This window comes from Mustela nigripes, chromosome 1 (genome assembly GCF_022355385.1).
Source record: "Mustela nigripes isolate SB6536 chromosome 1, MUSNIG.SB6536, whole genome shotgun sequence".
Classification (NCBI taxonomy): Eukaryota; Metazoa; Chordata; class Mammalia; order Carnivora; family Mustelidae; genus Mustela; species Mustela nigripes.
Genome location: NC_081557.1, coordinates 247369694 through 247390421, shown reverse-complemented (window position 1 = coordinate 247390421; position 20728 = coordinate 247369694). Strand labels below are relative to the sequence as shown.

General features: G+C 43.6%; 1 protein-coding gene across 2 annotated transcripts in view; it reads right to left on the bottom strand.

Annotated features, from left to right (window-relative positions):
- The window catches only part of CRACD (capping protein inhibiting regulator of actin dynamics), a 270791-nt gene that overhangs the window by 33907 nt on the left and 216156 nt on the right, over positions 1-20728 (bottom strand). For both annotated transcript variants that reach the window (XM_059384309.1, XM_059384326.1), the window contains exon 4: positions 19956-20127. The gene's annotated coding sequence lies outside the window, so the exon portion shown is untranslated. The remainder of the gene's footprint in view (positions 1-19955; positions 20128-20728) is intronic.

Genomic DNA, 20728 nt, shown 5'->3' with positions numbered 1-20728 from the left:
ACAGAGCAGCCTCTTGATCATGAGAAGAGATGTATAAGGACCTCTAAAATCCCCCGGATCTTGAACTTCTAAATGAAGGATTTTTAATACATTTAACAGTCCTTTAAATTTAAACAAGATCATCTAAAGTCAAATGCAAAGCACCTGTAATAAAAACAAACTCCAGAAGGAAAGAAAAAGAGACCCACTTGGGAAATCTGTAACAACACTGGTCTCTGAGGAGAAGTCTTCATTAGTTCAGGGAAGAATCACAACCATGCCTTGCAGAGGTCAGAAAAATGGTCCCTTTGGCCATGGAGGTCCAGGCAGCAGAAGCTCCTGGGGCCCTAGGGGCAGAAAGCATGGCTGAGATGTCATAACTCTCATTTCCCTAACTCTGTCCTGGCTTTGTTGCTGATGTTACTGGTGATTGGTAGAGAGGCTCAGATTTCAGACATCTAATCAGAGGCCTCCAATCCTCTGATTTGGTCTGTCCCTTTCACTCTTTGTTGACTCCTACTGTTATGTTTTCAAAGGCAAGGGTGGTGATTATGAGCTTGAGGCTCCTCCTCTGGTTTCAGCATCGCCTTTTACAAAGGTCTGTGTGTGGCTCCAGTACTCTCCTCCCCTCTCCCCACGCGACACACACTCTCCCCACAGTGGACCCTGCTACTTGGCTGTCCCACTATCTGCAAACTCAACATCAATGAAATCAAGATCATCAGTGTCTCCCACAAAACTCCCATTTTTTCCTGTTTCTTTGTTACTATCACCCCTCAGGCTCTGTGCAGTTATCATTTTATGTGAGGTCTGGTCCAGGTCAAGAAGAAGCCGTAGTGCATTAGACCTTAATGAGTAACATCATCTGTCCTTTCCCATTCAGAGATCCTTCGAAAACAGTGCAGAAATCAATGGGTAGGACGAAAAATCCCGAGCTCCCAGACCGACTTCAGCCTGCACTCCATGTGGCCAGCCAAGGCTCCTCCACCCCTGCTGCTTGGAGGCTGGGGCTGCTGCTCTGCGTGGCTCCAGTGGGCCTGTCTCTGCACGGAACCAGCAGCTGGAGCGGGAGCCGCTAATCCAAGGCCCTGTCCGCAATAACAGATGGCAGGCCTTGCCCAGCCCACGGCCACTGCTCACAGGGCCCTCTGTGGCTACGGAGTCCACAACTGGACTCCTTTTGGACAACAGAAGCTGAGGTCCCAGGAGGTGAGCTTGACCAAGCCAGAACTGAAACCAGAACTTGGGCTCCTGAGTCACAGCAGACGGAGCTTTCTAGTTTGACTCCATGTTAGTCATTAGAAATCTGTTAGTTTGGATGTCTTTGGGAACAAAGATGCTATGTAAATAACAGCTGCTTGACAATAAAGTAAGATTCCCAGTTCACCCAGGACTGCAAAGCTTATAGAAAAGAAGGTGAACCAATATTATTGCTTAAATACCAAATCTGTGAACCAAATGAGGTTCCAGCACCCGTGAATTTTTTTTTTTTTAAAGAGTTTTTATTTAGGGTGCCTGGGTGGCTCAGTGTCTGTCTTCGGCTCAGGTCCTGATCCCAGGGTCTTGGGATCAAGCCCCACATCAGGCTCCCTGCTCGGCGGGAAGCCTGCTTCTCCATCTCCCACTCCTCTTGCTTGTGTTCCCTCTCTCCCTGTCTCTCTCTCTGTCAAATGAATAAATACAATCTTAAAAAAAAAAAAAAAGATTTTTTATGTATTCATGTGACACAGAGAGGATAAACAGGAGGAGCGGAAGGCAGATAGGGAGGGAGAAGCCAGCTCTCTGTTGAGGAGGGAGCCTAATACGGGCCTTGATTGCAGGACCCCAGAATCACAACCTGAGCAAAAAGCAGATGCTTAACTGACAGTCACCCAGGCAGCCATCTGCGAATTTTTGCGTATTTGTGTAATATTGACTGAGACTATTTTGTTATAATATATACTTAAAATGTTGTTTTAGCCATTTGTAAATGTACAGTTCGGTGGCATTAAGTACATTCACAATTATCACTGCATCTGTCTCTAGAACTTTTCATCATCCCAAACTGAAACTATCCCCATTCAACAATAACTATCCACCTCCTCTTCCCCTAGCCCCTGGTAACCACCATCTTTCTTTCTTTCTTTCATTTTTAAAAAAGATTTATTTATTTATTTGAGAGAGAGAGAGAGAGAGAGAGAGACGGGGGTGGGGACAGAGAGAGAGAGAGAATCCAAGCAGACTCCACGTCCAGCATGCAGCCCAATGTGGGGCTGGATCTCATGACCCCGAGATCATGACCTGAGTTGAAATCAAGAGCCGGACATGTAACCAACTGAGCCACCCTGGTGCCCTATCATTCTCCTTTCTATGTCTATGAATTTGACTATTCCAGGCACCTCATGCGAGTGGTTTATTGCACTCATCTGGTTTATTTCACTTAGATTAGGGTTCTCAAGTTTCACCCATTAGCGCGTGTCAGGATTTCATCTTTTAAGGATGAATAATGTTCTCCAAGATGTATACTGTCCCGTTTTGTCTGTCCATTCAGCTGTGGCTGAACATTTGTTCCTACCTTTTGGCCAGGGTGAATAAATGTGCTTGGACACTGGTATTAATCAAGATTTTTCAAAATGTATAAATACAGCGTCATGACTTCTAACTATGTGTAGACATGGCTGAGGGTAAGTAGGTGTGCCTGATATTTTCATTTCACACCAAAGATTTGACATCACTTTCGTATCCTCTACCCAAATTAAACAGTCACTCTCTGGAAAGATGAGTGGAGACTTCACAGGACAAAAGATGGGGGAAAAAAGAGGAGAAGGCGAAGAGGGAGAAAGAAGAGAGAATTTCTTGACATTTGCCTAAAATCATGGGAAATCTGGAGGTGCAATGCTTCAAATGCTGATCGTGCTGAGTCACAGAGCAGCAGCCCCTAGGGTTCCATCCTGACCCCAGACAGCCCAGGAGGCTTAAACACCATAAACGGGACTACTAGCTAGAGACCAGAGGCTTCTAATAGGTTGAATCTATTCTAACAGAATTGACTATTGATTATTAGCACTTAAACAGACTTGGAGTGGCTTAGGGGGTCCTGTCTTACCTACACCTTCTTACATTTAAGCCCTCTGATCGAAGTCATTATGGGTTTGGAAAGAGAGGAAGAAAGACTCATTGCTGTTCCTCCCCAACCCCACCTCCTTCCCTTTTATTTACCCAGAGTCGGCTGGACGGCCTTTATAATTCTACCCAGAAACTCTAAGAGGCTATTTCAGGATAAGTACTATAGTACTCTTGGGTGCGCTTTGGCAGCACACAGACCAATACCGGGCTGTTCCGAAGGGCCCATTTCCGAGCTTCAAGTTGTCAAAGATTCCAGAAAACTCGGCTGAGGCCTGAGTGGGTGGTCCCGCTGTGCGGTAACACACAGAACTGGATGATTATGCTAGCAACCACGCCAAAAACAGTATCAAGTTCACACATTTAACCTTTGCTCAGGAGACGCTTTTATTTTTATGATTTTAAATTCTAAAATGACTTCAGAATTCTACAGTTGCTACAAGCATGATCTGAAGAGCTTTTGCTTTCCTGGGCCACTGGAGGAAAGCTGCTGGCATGGTGCTCCCCCACCCCGACTCCAAGGTGGACAGCGGCCACTCGAGGATCCGTCTTAGCACATAGACAAGAACGTGTGTGGGAGAGCTCCGAGGCAGGTGAAGATCCCTGAGGCAGCTGAAGAGCCAATGAACGTGTGACTGACTATCACCGTGACCTGGTTTTACCTCCAGCCTATGGGAATATGATTGGCATCTCCAAAGGATCTCCAACTGAAGTTCTCTCCAATCCCACTTCTTTTTTTTAAGATTTTATATATTTATTTGTCAGAGTGAGCAGAAGCACGGAGAGCTGCAGGCTGAACAGGCAGAGCAGGCCGAGGGAGAAGCAGGCTCCCTACTGAACAAGGAGCCGAATGTGGGACTCGATCCCAGGACACTGGGATCATGACCTGAGCTGAAGGCAGAGGCTTAACCAACTGAGCCACCCAGGCGTCCCTCCAATCCTACTTTCTCTCAAACTCCACATCAGCCGTACAGCCATTAATTTGCCAGCATAGGAACTTCCAACAGTTCCCTTTTGTTAAAATCTTCCCAGATGAAGCTGCAATGGTTGGTGGCACTTAAAGTCTGCATGGCAGGGCCCCCAACAACTCTGGCTGCGTGTGCCTGCTGCTTAAACCTTGTTCTCCCACTAACCTGCTGTGTGGCTTTGGGCAAGTCACTACATCTCTATGAGTCTCAGTTTCCCCATCTGTAAGTGGGGAGGCTATTAGGGCCTACCTCATGAAACTTCTGTTGGGATTTATCGAGTTAGGATATGTAAAGCACTGAGAATAGTGCAAGCACTCACGTAAGCGTTACCCTACTTCAGGCAGCCTGAAACACACAACTCCACTCCCCAAATACCCTCTCTGGGCTCTTCCTCTCCACGAATTGCCCAGTGCCAACCTCTCAGTTCAGGCCCTACTCATCCTTCCAAGTCCCGCTCAAATCTTATCGCCCCCACCGGCCCCTCCTGCTTCCTGGAAGAAAGGAGTCTTGTCTTCCTCTGAAAGGCCGATGCATGTGTCTCCTGCTGTTTTATGGTATGGCTGCTATAATCATGCCTTAAGTAAGACAGAAAACAAAAGGGCTGTGCATGTTGTAAAGCGCCGCACAGACACTAATTCCAACAATAATGACGTCCTCTTATCTCCACCACAGTCCGGGAGCTGCATGAGCGCAGGAATCACATATCTCCCATAGTGCCTCACACAATAAGATTGTGAGTGAACTTTTTCAGTGCAGGAGTAAATGATTAATACTGTAGAAGAGTCAGTGTCTCAGATGGGTAGGTCACTGAGGGAATGGGAAGCTTGAGACAAACACCCTGAGGGGAGGAAGAGGAGTATTTTCAGACCATGGGTATTTTTCAGGTACAGTGGTCGAATTCATTGTGGTGGGCCTATGCCAGCACGTGGGCAAGTGAGGACAGTCAGCATCTTAAAAAGCTTCTTGTGGGCCTCCGTTTCGATTCAGATCAGGGAAGTGTTCCAGGCTCTGCTTCTTTCTTTCCGGGTCAAACCCTCTCTCTCCCACCTAGCTTTCCTGCTCTGTCAGTTTCATGCTCTGTCAGTTACAGTTCTTACTTGCAAGCAAAAGAAGCTAACTTGGTCCCACTGGACCAAAAGAAAATTTACTGACAGTCTGGTGGGGGCTTGAAGAACCAAGAAAGCTAGAGTCAAAGTTTGAAAAAGATAGGAGTAGAACTGCAGAGGTGCGGGCTGTGGGGGCCTCAGCAGCCACCGCACCACAGGAAAAGCCTCGTTACAGGCACAGCCGCAGCTGTGTTCCTCACATCCTTGAGCACCGACCACATCAAAGTCCAGGAGAGAAAGACCAGTTAGCCAGGCGGGTCCCATGTCGTGCCACACTGCACCGGAGGCGGGGGGGCGGGGGAGTGGAAGATCTGGCCCTTTGGCTTGTCAAGGGAAGCAAGCACCATGTCTTATGAGAGGTACACACAGAGAGGCAAACTTGATTACCTGGAAAAAAACAAAAAAAACAAAAACCGGGGAAAAGAACTGTTGGAAAAGGAAATTGGATGCTGACTGCTAATTACCAAAAACTGCCACCACGCCATGCTTCTGGGGCTGTGTCTTGATTCTCCTTTCCAATTTTGCCCACCCAGATGGACAACGTCCCTGAAAAGCACTCTGGTGTTTTGATTCTGCTTCTCTCGCAAGAGACTTTCTTGGTGGCGTGTGCCGCTGCCTGCGGTTCTCCACGCTACTGGGATGCCCAAGCCCAGGTCCTCCAGACTTTCAGGCACGGCAGATAATGTATTTCTTTATTGTTGAAGATACTCGTTGTGTTTTCTGCTACCAATGAAATCATCCTAGCGGATACAGCCTTCCAGCCACTACTCTACACACAAGGCACACTCTGAGATGCCACTGCCATCATCCAACCTCGGAACGTGAGCCCAGAGGGAAACTCTCCCCACCCAAAAAAGGAGAAGGCTTTCTGCAGCTGCATGGTTCACACATGTCTTAGGCAGCCCCTCTACTCCTTATCCTTTGTCTTTTTGGGATAAGCATCATGTAATTTGGGACCACAGATATTGAGTAATTACCATAGCAATGATTAGGGATTCACTTCAGGAATAAAGAAATATAATTATAGTCCCCAGGCAGTTTGTTTCCATGACAACAGGGGCAATTGCAATTGATCAGCAGTTTTCTAGTTCTAAACAGATCCGTGAGTCTCATTCAAATGAAATGCTAAAGAGCAATTAAGTGCCGGAGGCAGACATCTCTGGAAGGGACTGGAGTCGATCCTGCTCTGCCACATCCTGTGAAAATCTACAGCGCTCCACAGCTCTAGAGCACCAATCCCCTACTAAGCACAAGAAAAATGGGACAGGGCGAAAGAATTCCAGGAAGAGGAGGGAATTTTGGAATCTTGAAACAAACCGTCTTGGAACTGGAAGTCAAAGGATCATTTTCTCCAGCACGTGAACTCTGTCCTGGGTCTCCCTCACAGAGGACAGCTGTCTAACCTGCCATCAAGTTCTGTAAGGACTCCACGGGCGGTCTGTTCCATGCCTCAGTGGCTCCACCTGAAGAAAGACCTTTTCAGAAACCATTTTGGAATCAATTTAGTCTTGCTCTGGGCTCTGGAAATAGAAAACTAGTAGCTACCCCCCCCCCTTATCTCGGTAATAATATTACCCCAGCATTTGTAAAGTGCTATTTAATGGCAGATAGTGGAATGTCACGTGTGGTTTTTGTGGTCCTCGTGATAAGCCGGGAAGAGAACATATCTATTTCACAGCTGAAGGAGCCGGCTTGGTCAAGATCACACAGCGCAGGAATGAAAGCAACGCGTGCGCAAGAGACCATGACTCCTGCCCTGCTGCTCTCCCACACGCTGTGTCACCATGACTAGAGATCCTTCACCCTCCATCCCCTCTAGACTTGCTCGGCCCAGCTCCATTCGTTCTCCAGTTTAGCCCCTAGATGTCATTCACTGAGTGGTCTTGTCCCTCTTTTCTAGTCCCTGTTCAATCAGCACATCACAGGTTCCTAAGTAGAATAGAGTATAACTGCTCAAGTCACTAAGTCTTTTATTTATTTTTTATTAACATATAATGTATTATTTGTTTCAGGGGTACAGGTCTGTGAATCCTCAGTCTTACATAGTTCACAGCGCTCACCATAGCACACACCCTCCCTGATGTCCATCACCCAGCCACCCTCTCCCTCCCACCTCCCTCCCCTCCAGCAACCCTCAGTTTGTTTCCTGAGATTAAGAGTCTCTTTTGGTTTGTCTCCCAGTCTGGTTTCATCTTGTTTCATCCCCCCCCTTCCCCTATGATCTTCTATCTTGCTTCTCAAATTCCTCATATCAGTGAGATCATACGATACTTGTCTTTCTCTGATTGACTTATTTCGCTTAGCATAATACCCTCTAGTTAGATCCATGTCATTGCAAATGGCAAGATTTTGTTTTTTGATGGGTACATAATATTCCATTGTGTATACAGACCACATCTTCTTTATCCATTCATCTGTTGATGAACATCTAGGTTCTTTCCATAGTTTGGCTATTGTGGACATTGCTGCTATAAACATTGGAGTGCACATGCCCCTTCAGATCACTACATTTGTATCTTTAGGGTAAATACCCCGTAGTGCAATTGCTGGGTCATAGGGTAGCTCTATTTTCAACTTTCTGAGGACCCTCCACACTGTTCTTCAGAGTGGCTGTACCAGCTTGCATTCTCACCAAGAGTGTAGGGGGGTTCCCCTTTCTCTGCCTCCTCACCAACACCTGTCACTTCTTGACTTGTTAATGTCAGCCATTCTGTCTCTGTGTGAGGTGGTATCTCACGGAGGTTTGGTTTATATTTCCCTTCTGCCAAGTGACGTTGAGCAGTTTTTCATGTGTCTGTTGGCCATCTGGATGTCTTCTTTGCAGAAATGTCTGTTCATGTCTTCTGCCCGTTTCTTGATTAGATTATTTGTTCTTTGGGTGTTGAGTTTGATAAGTTCTTTATAGATTTTGGATATTAGCCCTTTGTCTGATATGTCATTTGCAAGTATCTTCTCCATTCTGTCCATTGTCTTTTGGTTTTGTTGGTTGTTTCCTTTGCAAAAGCTTTTTATCTTGATGAAGTTTCCATAGTTCTTTTTTGCCCTTGCTTCCTTGCCTTTGGCGATATTTCTAGGAAGAAGGTGCTGTGGCTGAGGTCAAAGAGGTTGCTGCCTCACTAAATCTTTTCTGACTTCACCTTCTGAAAAGCAGCAAGGCTGAATGATCTAAGGTACCACACGGGGACCGGAGAGCCTGAGCTCCATGGCAATCTCACCGACGACATGCTGTCTTATTACATTGTGTAATTCTCCTTTCCCGGTGAGCCAGGGGACAGTGAAACTCTACCATGGTGGGAAACTGAAGGATGAGGTAGATGAGCACTGAACATACAGTGGAAAGAGTCAGCATGGGAAAAAAGAGCAGTATTGTACATTCGGTACATGAATAATGTGAATGCCTGCTATGTGCCAGGCACAGCTGCAGAGGCCGGAAATACAGTGAACAGCCATGTAGGCCTGCTCTTATGGAAAGGTGAACCACGAGAACAATGGCAAGGAGGCCTGATCCAGGCTGAGGGGGCCAGAGTAAGCTACTCACTGAGGAAGGCACATTTGGGCAGAAAAATAAGGATAGAGGTAATGAGCTGGGAGCAAGTGGAGATGGGGGATGGGTTCTTCCAGACAAAGGGCAGCCACATGCACAATCAGCTGACTTGGATTCTAGTCACACTTCTAAGACTAACAGCACCCCACTGTGATCTCTTCAATAGTCTGTGTCCCCATTTGTAAAGTGAAGGTATTGATCAGGACTAAAAATTACCTTAGACTTTTACTTTTTTTCCCCCAAGATTATTTATTTATTTATTTGACAGAGAGAGAGGAAGGGAAGCAGGCTCCCTGCCTAGCAGAGAGCCCGATGTGGGGCTTGATCCCAGGATCATGACCTGAGCCGAAGGCAGAGGCTTTAAACCACTGAGCCACCCAGGTGCCCCTTACCTTAGACTTTTAACATTGGTGTGTGTGTGTGTGTGTGTGTGTGTGTGTGTGTGTGTGTATGTGTGTGACTACTGAATAAGGGTATCAGTAGAGAGTAAGATTTATATTTCTGTGTGTGCGCGCGCTTGCGCAGAGGGGCTGCATGGGGGTCAATCACAGGCAATTTTTCTTTTTACAGTACAGATGTCTTTTTTTTAAGCATCTATCCTGCCATGAATTCAAAGAAGTGGATTTCAACAACTCAGGTTTCTTTCCATTTGTTCTAAAAAAGTGTGATTTTCTGGATGGAGCAGGCTGGCACTTGAACCCAAATTCTTTCCCTGATCATTTTCCCTCACACGTTTCAGGAAGCTATCTTGGCTGTTAGAGGGCTTAACATGCGCAATATATATACATGAATTCTCTTGGCAAGAATCTTGTCCAACAGGACCTACAGCGTTCTGGGCAATGTTGTAGACTAACACTTTTGTCAGGGTAACAGGTGTGCGGAAGTCCTTTTTGACAGATCCCATTGATGTCTCTAATATCACCTGCCTATAGATTCACAGGTGTGGGGCCAAAGGAACAAGTCTATGTTTCCTAAAAGGCACAGACAACCATTTCCGATAGGCAGTCTCAGGCATGACCCCAGCTCCTCCCCCTGTCCTCTGTCCCTTCAAGACAACTGCTTCCCTCAGTGGCGGGCCCTCAAGCAAACAGGCACCGCTGTTCCTCCCAACCAGCCTGCCCTACTGGACCACGATGTACTGACACAAAATTATCATTTTCTGCTCTGTTCCACATTTCTACCTCCTATTTTGGGAATTTAGGAGAAGAGAATAAGCCCCGAATCTCCCCTGCCAATATGAACTTATCACCTCAGCCAGATAGGATCTCATCAATGCCACATTCATTATTTAAGACAAAGTCTTTTTTGAGATATAATTCACATGTCATAAAAATTCGACCTTTTAAAGGATACATTTCAATGATTTTTAGTCTATTCAAAGAACTGGGCAATTATCACCACCACCTAAGTTTAGTTTTTATCATCCCCAAAAGGATCTCCATACCCATTAAGAGTCACCCCCCAAACCACCCCATGCCTGGCAACCACTAATGTTTCTGTCTCCATGAATTTGCCTATTTGAGTCACTCATATAAATGGACTCATACATTAGGTGGTGTTTTCTAACTTCCTTCTTTCACTTAGCATGTTTTCAAAGTTTATCCTTGTCATACCATATCAGTATTTCATTCTTTTTTATTCCCGCATAATATTCCATTGTATAGATATACAACTCATTGTATTTATCCATTCATCTTTTTTTTTTTTTTTTAAGTTGTCATGGATGCCATCATGGGGCTGAAACTCAAGACCCCAAGATCAAAAGTCACATGCTCTACCCACTGAGCCAGCCAGGCACCTCAATCCATTCATCTTTTGATGGACTTTTGGATTGTTTCAACTCTTTGGCTATTATGAGTAATGCTGCTATTAACATTCATGTACAAGTTTTTGTGTAGACATGCATTTTCATTTCCCTTGGGTGTATTTCTAGGATTGGAATTGCTGCATCATATGGTAATTCTATGTTTACCTTTCTGAGGAACTGTCAAACAATGGCTGTACCATTTTACATTACCATCAACAATGTATAAGGGTTCCAATTTCTCTACATTCTCAACAACACATGTTACTACCTGTCTTTTTTTATTATAGCCTTCCTAATGGCCATGAAGTGATATCTCATTGTAGATTTGATTTGCATCTTCCAGATAACTAATGATGTTGAACACGTATATTTTCATATGTTAATGGACCTTTTAATATCTTCTTTGGAGACGTGTATTCAAATAGTTTATTCAGGGGTGCCTGGATGGCTCAGTGGGTTAAAGCCTCTGCCTTTGGCTCAGGTCATGATGTCAGGGTCCTGGGATCCAACCCCGCATCAGGCTCTCTGCTCAGCAGGGAGCCTGCTTCCCCCTGCCTCTCTGCCTACTTGTGATTTCTGTCTGTCAAATAAATAAATAAAATCTTAAAAAAAAAAAAAAAGAAACCACTACTTTAAAAAAATAGTTTATTCATTTGAAATTGTTTTGGTCATCTTATTACTGAGTTACAAGAGTTCTTTACCTATTCTGAATATGTCTTTTATCAGATGTATGATTTGCAGGGCACCTCGGTGGCTCAGTTGGTTAAGCGTCTGCCTTTGGCTCAAGTCATGATCCCAAGGTCCTGGGATAGAGCCCCACATCAGGCTCCCTGCTCAGCAGGGGGCCTGCTTCTCCCTCTTCCCTTGCCTGCTGATCCTCCTGCTTGCGTTCTCTCTCTCCAATAAATAAATAAAATATTTTTTAAAAAAAGATGTATGATTTGCAAGTGGTTCCTTCCATTCTGCAGATGGTCTTTTCATTTTCTTAAAGGCATTATTTGCAGCAGTGAAGTTAGTTTTTTTTTTTTTTTTAAAGATTTTATTTATTTATTTGACAGAGAGAGATCACAGTAGACAGAGAGGCAGGCAGAGAGAGAGAGAGGGAAGCAGGCTCCCTTCCGAGCAGGGAGCCCGATGCGGCACTCGATCCCAGGACCCCGAGATCACGACCCGAGCCGAAGGCAGCAGCTTAACCCACTGAGCCACCCAGGTGCCCCTGAAGTTAGTTTTAATGAAGTCCAATTTACCAATTTACCAATTTTTTTCTTTTGTCACCTGTGGTTTTAGAACCTAAGCAATCACTATCTAATCATGAAGATTGACTCCTTTGTTTTTGTTTAAGAATTTTATAGTTTTAGCTTTTACATTTAGGTTTGTAATCGGTTTTGGATTCACTTTTGTGAATGGTTTAAGAAAGGAGTCCAACTTCATTCTGTGACATGTGGCTATTCAACTGTCCTAGCACCATTTGTTAAAAGGACTATTCTTTACCCATTGAATCGCTTGGCACATGTGGTGACAACCCGTTGACCACAAATGTGAGAGTTTACATTTGTACTCTCATTTAAATTCCATTGATCTACATATCCTTATGCCAGTCCCACACTATATAGGCTACTATAGCTTTGTAGTAAGTTTTAAACTTGGGAAGTGTGAGCCCTCCAAGATTGTTTTGGTTATTTTGGGTCCCTTGCATTCCTATATGAATTTTAGAACTGCTAGCCAGTTTTAGTAAAAAAGTCAGTTGCGACTGTGATAGGAATTGCACTGAATCTGTACCTCACTGGGGGGTACTGCCATCTCAACAATATTAAGTTTTCCAGTCCATGAATGGGAATGTCTTTCCATCTATTTAGATCTTTTTAAATTCTCTCAATGATATTTTGTTATTTTCAGTGTAAAAATCTTGTGTTTCTTTTATTTTTTTAAGTTTATTTATTTTCTTTTTAGTGCTCTGTACACCCAACATGGGGCTCAAGCTAACACCCCTGAAATCAAGACTTGCCAGCTCTTCTGACTGAGCCAGCGGGCACCCCTTGTGTTTCTTTTATTTAATTTATTACTAAGTATTTTATTCCTTTTGATGCTATTGTAAATGAAACTGTTTTCCTAAGTTCATTTTTAGATTTTTCATTGCTAGTGTACTGAAATACAAGTAATACACAAAAAAAATACAATCTTATATTCTGCAACCTTGTTCAACCTTGTTTTTTAGTCTAGTAGTTTTCTTGTGGATTCTTTAGGATTTTCTAGGTATAAGACCACAGTATCTGCAAATAGTTTTACCTTTTCTTTTTTTTCTTTTTAAGATTTTCTCTTTATTTTGAGAGAAAGAGTGTGTGTGAACATGGGAAGGGGCCAAGGAAGAGAGAAAATCTCAAGCAGACTCTACAATGAGCACAGAGCCTAATGAGGGGCTTGATCCCATGACACTGAGATCATGACCTGAGCTGAAATTATGAGCTGAACGCTTAACCAACTGAGCAACCAAGGTGTCCCTTGGTCCCTGTCTTTTATTTCCTTTTATTGCCTAATTATCCTAGCTATAATCTACAGTACAATACTGAATGGACATCCTTTTCTTGTTCCTGATCCTTCTTTTACCATTGGGTATGATACCTGCTGTGAACTTTTTGTAGCTGTCCTTTTTTAAGTTAAAGAGGCTCCATGTTAGTCCATGTTTTGAGAGTTTTGATCATTTGTCAAATGCTTTTTCTGCATCTATTGAGATGATCATGTGGTCTATGCCCTTTATTTTATTAATATGGTCTACTGATTTTGTATGTTAAACTAACCTTGCTCTCTGGGGGTAAATCCTGCTTGATCATGGTATAGAATGCTTTTTATGTGCTACTGGGTTCAGTTTGGTAGGATTTTGTTGAGGTTTTCATGTCTATATTCATAAGGGATATTGGTCTGTAGTTTTCTTTTTCATGTCCTAATACCACATCCAGGTAAAAGGATCATGAAAGGAAAGTCCCCTCCTTTTCTATTTGCCACATTCATCCTTACATGTAAAGTCTGCTCATGCCCATCAGCCATTCCAAGTCCTGTCCATCACTTGGAGCCAATCCGAGGCTTCTTCATTCCCAAACCCTTTCTTGACTGCTGCAGTCCCAGAGTGAACTCAGCCTCCCCGATGCCCCTTCAGTTCTGAATGTACTTACAGGTGGCATTTACTATAAGGAGCTAGAGCTGAAATGACGTAGTAAATGCTGGGTGTAGGAAAAAAACTAGAAGCAGGACAGGTGGAGTCCTAGTGATTAGCAGAGCCTCGGGAAGGCAGCTAAGGCAGGAAGACACCTGAGTCTTGTGACCCAGGACCAGAAGAACAACTAGGGCCATGTGACTAGCTTTCCAATAAGGCCACAGCCTCTTGAAAGGCAGAATAGTGGATGGTTAAGAATGAACTCTTTACTGCTTAAATACTTGATTCAGCAGCTTACCAGCAAGTCATTCTCTAGACTTGGCTTTCTTACCTTTGAAATGGCAATAGTGTCATGAACAAGACAAGAATAGCCACTCTTATCATTTTTATTCAGCATGGTACTGTAATTAGACAGGAAAATTAGACAGGTAATTAGACAGGAAAAAGAAACAGAAGGCATTCAAATTGGAAAGGAAGAAGTAAAACTCTATTTGCGGACATAATTTTATATATGGAAAACCCTAAATAAGCCACCAAAAACCTGTTAGAACTAATAAATGAATTCAGTAAAGTTTCAGGATACTAATCAATATATAAAAATCGGTTGCACAGGGGTGCCTAGGTGGCTCAGTGGGTTAAGCCTCTTCATGATCTCAGGGTCCTGGAATCGAGCCCCACATAGGGCTCTCTGCTTGGCGGGGAGCCTGTTTCCCCCCTCTCTCTACCTGCCTCTCTGCCTACTTGTGATCTTTCTCTCTCTGTCAAATAAGTAAATAAAATCTTTTTTAAAAAATCTGTTGCATTTTTATACACTAACAATGAACTACTGGAAAGAGAATTAAGAGAATAATCCTATTTACAATTGCATTAAAAAAAAGACACCCAGGAACACATTTTTTTTTAAAGATTTATTTATCCATTTGAGATAGAGCACACAGAGGGAGAGGAAGAGGGAAAAGCGGGCTCCCCATTGAGCAGGGAGCCTGATATAGGGCTTGATCCCAGGACCCTGAGATCATGACCTGAGCAGAAGGCAGATGCCCAATGACTGAGCCACCCATGCATGCACCTTTCCCCCAGGAATAAATTTAACCAAGGAGGTAAAAGATCTGTACACTGAAAATAATAAGACATCGAAAAAAGAAATTGAAGAGGACACAAACATAATGATATTCTGTGCTCATGGATTGGAAGAATTGTTAAAATGTCCATACTACCCAAACCTACAGATTCAATGCAATCCCTATCAAAATTCCAATGGCATTTTTCAAAGAAATAGAACAAACATTCCTAAATGTTATATGGAACCACAAAATATCCCAAATAGCCCAAACAATCTTGAGAAACAAGAACAAAGTTGAAAGTATCACAACCCCTGATTTCAAATTACATTATAAAACCTCAGTAATCAAAACAGTATGGTATCAGCATAAAAACAGACATATGGATCAATGGTATAGCCCAGAAAGCCCAGAAATAAATACCTACATAAATGGTCGATTAATTTACAACAAAGGAGGCAAGAATATACAATGGGAGAAGGATGGTCTCTTCAATAAATGGTGTAGGAAAAACTGGACAGCCACATCCAAAAGAATGAAATTAGACTACTCTCTTATACCATGTACAAAATAACTCAGAATGGATTAAAGACTTTAATGTAAGACCTGAAACCATAAAACTAGAAGAAAACACAGGCACTAAGCTCACTGACAGCAGTCTTGGTGGTGATTTTTTAGTTCTGACTCCAAAGGTAAGCACAACAAAAGCAAAAATCAAGACGTGGGACTATATCAAACTAAAAAGCTCCTGCACAGCAAAGGTAACCATCAACAATATGAAAGAGCAGCCTACTAGCTGAGAGAACATATTTATAAATCATATATCCAAAAAGGGGTTAATATCCAAAATATATAAAGGACTCATATAACTCAATAACAAAAAACAGTCTGATTAAAAAATGGGCAAAGGATCTGAACATGTTTCTGAAGAAGACATACAGGAGGGCATCAGGCACAGAAAAAGATGCTCACCAACACTAATCAGGGAAATGCAAATCAATACTACATGAAGTATGAATGTTAGAATGGCCATCACCAAAAAGATAAGAAATAACAAGTGTTGGCAACGATGTGGAAAAAAGGGTAAAGCCTCATGCACTGTTGGTCAAAATACAAATTGGTGTAGCGACCACAGAAAACAGTATGGAAGTTCCTCAAAAATTTAAAAATAGAACTAACATGTGGTCCAACAATTCCTCTACTGGTATTTATTTTTTTTTTTAATTTCTAAAAAGGATTTTTTTTATTTATTTATTTGAGAGACAGAGAGAAAGGGAGAGTGAGCATGAGTGGGGGGCAGAGGCAGAGGGAGAGGGAGAAGCAGACTCCCTACTGAGCAGAGAGCCCAATGTGGGGCTCCATTCCAGGACCCTGGGATCAAGACCTGAACCGAAGGCAGATAGATGCTTAACCAACTGAACCACCCAGGCACCCATGCAACGGGTATTTATCTGAAGAAAACAAAAACACTAATTTGAAAAGATATATGCAACCTTGTTCACTGCAGTATTATCTATATGAGCCAAGATATAGAAACGACCTAAATGTTCATCAATGAATGAATGAAGGTGATGTTACACACACACATACACACACACACACACACAAACACTATTCAGCCATAAGAATGAAATCTTGCCATTTGTGATAATGGACAGAACTTGAGGGTACTGCACTAAGTCAGAGAAAGACAAATACCATACGATCTCACTTATATGTGGCATCTAAAAACTGAAAGAAACAAACATGAAGAACAAAACTAATAAATACAGAAACACACTGATGGTTGCCAGAGGGGAGGGACTGAAGGATGGGTGAACTGGGTGAAGGGATACAAATTTCCAGCTATAAAATAGTCATGGGGATGTAACATACACCATGGTGACTATAGTTAATAATACTATTATTTGTATTGTACTGGATATATCGTTCTATGTATTGCACATATTATTTGTATTATATATTTGAAAGATGCTAAGAGGATAAATCTTAAAATTTCTCATCACAAGAGAAAAATTTTTTTGTTAATTTTGTATGGTGACAGATGGTAACAAGACCTATTGTGGTGGTCATCTTACAGTAGATATAAATACTGAATCATTATGTTGTACACCTGAAACTAATATGGCATATGTCCATTATACATCAATTTCCTTAATCTCAATTTTTGAGAGAAATGGGGATGATAATGTCAATCGCAGAGCATGTGAACATTATGAGTCATCTATGCAAAACATGTTGCATTAAGTTCAATAAGTGGGAGCTTTAATATATGCCATTGGATATTCCCTGTGAAAAAAAGGTGTGTGGTTAAAGGAGTCTTGAAAATGTTCCGTATTACATCCCCCTTCTCAAGAGATTCCCAGGACACATCAGCATCGTAAAAGGACTGAAAAGTCTGATGTAAAAGACCCTATTTGTTTTGACTAAGAATTTCCCAAACCTATTTGCCAAGCTGACCCTTTCCCTCTTTTTAAATTAAGCACATTTTGGGAAACACAATTTTCATTGTATTTAATAAATAAAGGAAGTCACATTAAATTGTTAAAAACTGAACATGTTTTACTATTTTGCTTTCCCTCAGGCAGGTATAATTTAAAAGCAGCAGCCTAGGAGAAATCAAGGCTTCTAACCCAGAGAAAGAACAGTATGCTTTAAGAGCCTGAAGAAAATGAGAAATTTCAGGCAGAAGGAGCAGATCAATAATGAGCTATTTTTGGCCATGGAGACATTTCCAGAATTACAGATTCTTGGAGTTTGACAGCATGTTAAAGTTCAGCTCCTTTGAATTCTCACCCAGTGCAGAATTTCCCCTTCATCAGTCCAAACCCCTGCTGGCACATACCCAGCCTCCCCAGTTTTAGACAGCTCCAGAATTTAGGAAATTCTCCCTCATCCTGGACTGAAATTTGCCTCCTTGGAACCTCTACCCAAGACTATGCTAGCAGAATTTCAAGGTTTGTGTTTTGTTTTTTTTTTAAGATTTTATTTATTTATTTGACAGACAGAGATCACAAGCAGGCAGAGAGGCAGGCAGAGAGAGAGGAGGAAGCAGGCTCCCTGCTGAGCAGAGAGCCCGATGTGGGGCTTGATCCCAGGACTCTGAGATCATGACCTGAGCCGAAGGCAGCGGCTTAACCCACTGAGCCACCCAGGCGCCCCTCAAGGTTTGTGTTTTAGTGAGAGCTGTCCATTTTGGAGAAAGCAAACAAAATGCACAGAAACTTTGTGAATCATTACACAATCTAAAATAACATGATTATTAATTAAGCAGTAAACTGAAATTAAAAATTGTTGGAAACATGTTAATTATACTTCAGTTAAAAAAAAGAAGTGTTGGAAACAACATCTTTCATTTTCTCCATCTGTGAAGGGGACAAATAATCAGAAATTCAGCTATAGAGTAAGCAAGGTAAGCATTTGCAGGTGGAGTTATTTTGCAATCGTCAATTTCTGAGAAGAAAAGGGGAATGTATATTTTAAATGACTCCTGTTTTCATGTCTTTTTTTTTTTAAAGATTATATTTATTTATTTGACAGAGAGAAATCACAAGTAGGCAGAGAGACAGGCAGAGAGAGAGAGAGAAGCAGGCTCCCTGCTGAGCAGAGAGCCCGATACGGGACTCGATCCCAGGACCCTGAGATCATGACCTGAGCCGAAGGCAGCGGCTTAACCCACTGAGCCACCCAGGCGCCTCTCATTTCTTTTTAATTTAAAAAATATTTAAAGAGACATTTTAAAAAACTCTTCACCCAAAGTTTATCCTTCCAGCTTCCTTTATTATAAAAAACAACTGTTAAATAGTTAAAATATAATGTATGTCTCATAAACAAGTTTATCAGCAAAAGCCAGTAATAAGAACAGGGGACTTTACCTCTGTTTGAACCAATATGGAATTCCAAGGCTTTGTCCAACTTAAAACCTGAGGAAAACTTCAAGGGGGTAGATGGAATAGAACTTAAATGGGAGGAGAACCCCCCCGCCCCCCCCCAGGATCCAGGCTCTTCTAAAAGTCCCAAATCATTCAGTAAGAAATCAGGGACTTGGCAAAACCATAAAAAGGGCAGGCTGTGTTTTCATAGAACAGTCCTTCTAAAGGAGAACTTTCTAGACTCAACCTCACTTTGCATTAAACTACTAGTTGGTTACACTTTAGCACTTACACCTCATTCTGACACTGTAAGGCAAAAAAGGTTCACACTCCTGTTTTACAGCTGAAGGAATGGAAGTAAAACCAAAACATTCATACTGAACAACACTCAAGCATAGATCAGCACATACTGCCTTTGTGACGAATGATGAGTTCAGTGCTAGCTGTGTTCTCCTTTCAGTGAAATAATTTCCTTCAGTTAAATGTGATAGTGTTTCTACTAAAGAGAATAGAAAACAAATACAGGCCTGTCAAGGAAGAGTCAGTATTAGTTGGGACCTAAAAATGCTGTCACTGAGCATTGCCCTGCTTGCCTAGGACTTTTCTAAGCTGTGCTCAACTGTAGTGTCTATTAGAATTTACTCACTGACATACAACCCGGAGGATGTTTTTGTTCTGGTCTGTCTTTGAGTCACAGTAGAAATATCACAGCCCACATCATCAATTCCTTCCACGTGTATTAGGGCAATTGGTGCGGTGCCCAGCACTCACGGGAAACATATTTCGAGCACCTAATGCGAGGTTGCATAAAACCTGGTCCCTGACTTCATGGAACGGGCAGTCAAATGAGAGAGACGGACAGGCAAATCAATAATTTCCATAGAAAGTGACAAGTCCTCTGCTGGAGCCAGGCATGGGATGCTCGGGGACTGCCAGCAAGGGTAAACGAAGCAGCCGAGGCAGTGGGAAAAGGCTTCTCAGCGGAGCTGACATCGAAGCTGCCCGGAGCAGAGTTTAACCGTCTCTCACTCCGACAGTCGAATCCCCGACCACCCTCCCGCCGCGCCGAGCGCCAGCCGCGGGGCCGCAGACTCCTTCTACCCACGCGAGCTTCTGAGCCAAAAGCTCCCCCAGCCAGCGGGGTGCTGCCTCTCCCCCCACTGAGGGCAGCAAGATGAAGGCGCAGATCCCTGTGCTCCCCCGGAAAGGGGGGCCAGACTCGCGGCCGTTCGCCCACGGGGCCCCCTCCACAGAGAAGGCACCAAGAGCCCCAAGTCTCCCGCCTTCCCAGAGACGCGGCACACCTGGGATTCGTCCCGACCTGGGACTCTGCCAAGGCCCTGGGGCGGGGAAAGCGTCCACGGTTACCTTAGGTTGTCTTCTAGGGTCTCCTCATCTGAAGAGAAGGTCCCATTGCTGACTCTCCGGGGACAGCGACTCTTATCCCCTGCCGACGCCTCCTGGGGCGACGAAGGGTCTTTCTTTTTCCTCCGGCCGAACCACCTCTTCAAAGGCTGGAATCTGCCTCCTTTCTTCCTGTCTGCGGATGACAAGACAAACACACGCTGCTGCCGTTTGCCAGCAAACTACCGCGGAGCCGCCTCCGGCCACGGGAGCTGGGGCAAAGGGCGGCCGGCGGAGGGAAGGAGCGACCAAGCCCGGTGCCAGCAACGTCAGGGCCAGCCCCTGGCTGGGCACGGTCAGGCACAGACACGCCAACCGCCCCGAGGTTCACAGTGGCCGCACAGCAGCCCCCGCACGTGCCGCGCAAGGGTGGCCTCTGCGTTAGCAAAGCAGATGACCAGCGCCCTTCTCCACAGAAGCGGAGAAAAAAACGTAAGTCAGACACTTTAAAAAAATTTATCTGCCTTTATATATGTCACTTTCTATTTGTGTGTGTGTGTGTGTGTGTGTGTGTGTGTGTGTCTTCTCCTGAGGATCACCCTGTTTTAGCTTTTGCAAGATACAGAAGGTAACTGCTGACTCTTGGCATAAGCTTTGCCCTCAATTCCCTCCATCCCTATATATTTCCAGTTTCTTTCTCCTGCCTCCTTTCAGAATCTACTACAAAGAGCCCCCAGAGGGCTGCTATGAACGTCTTTCCATGTATCTCTTCACTCGTCGGGACCCGGGCTCAGGGC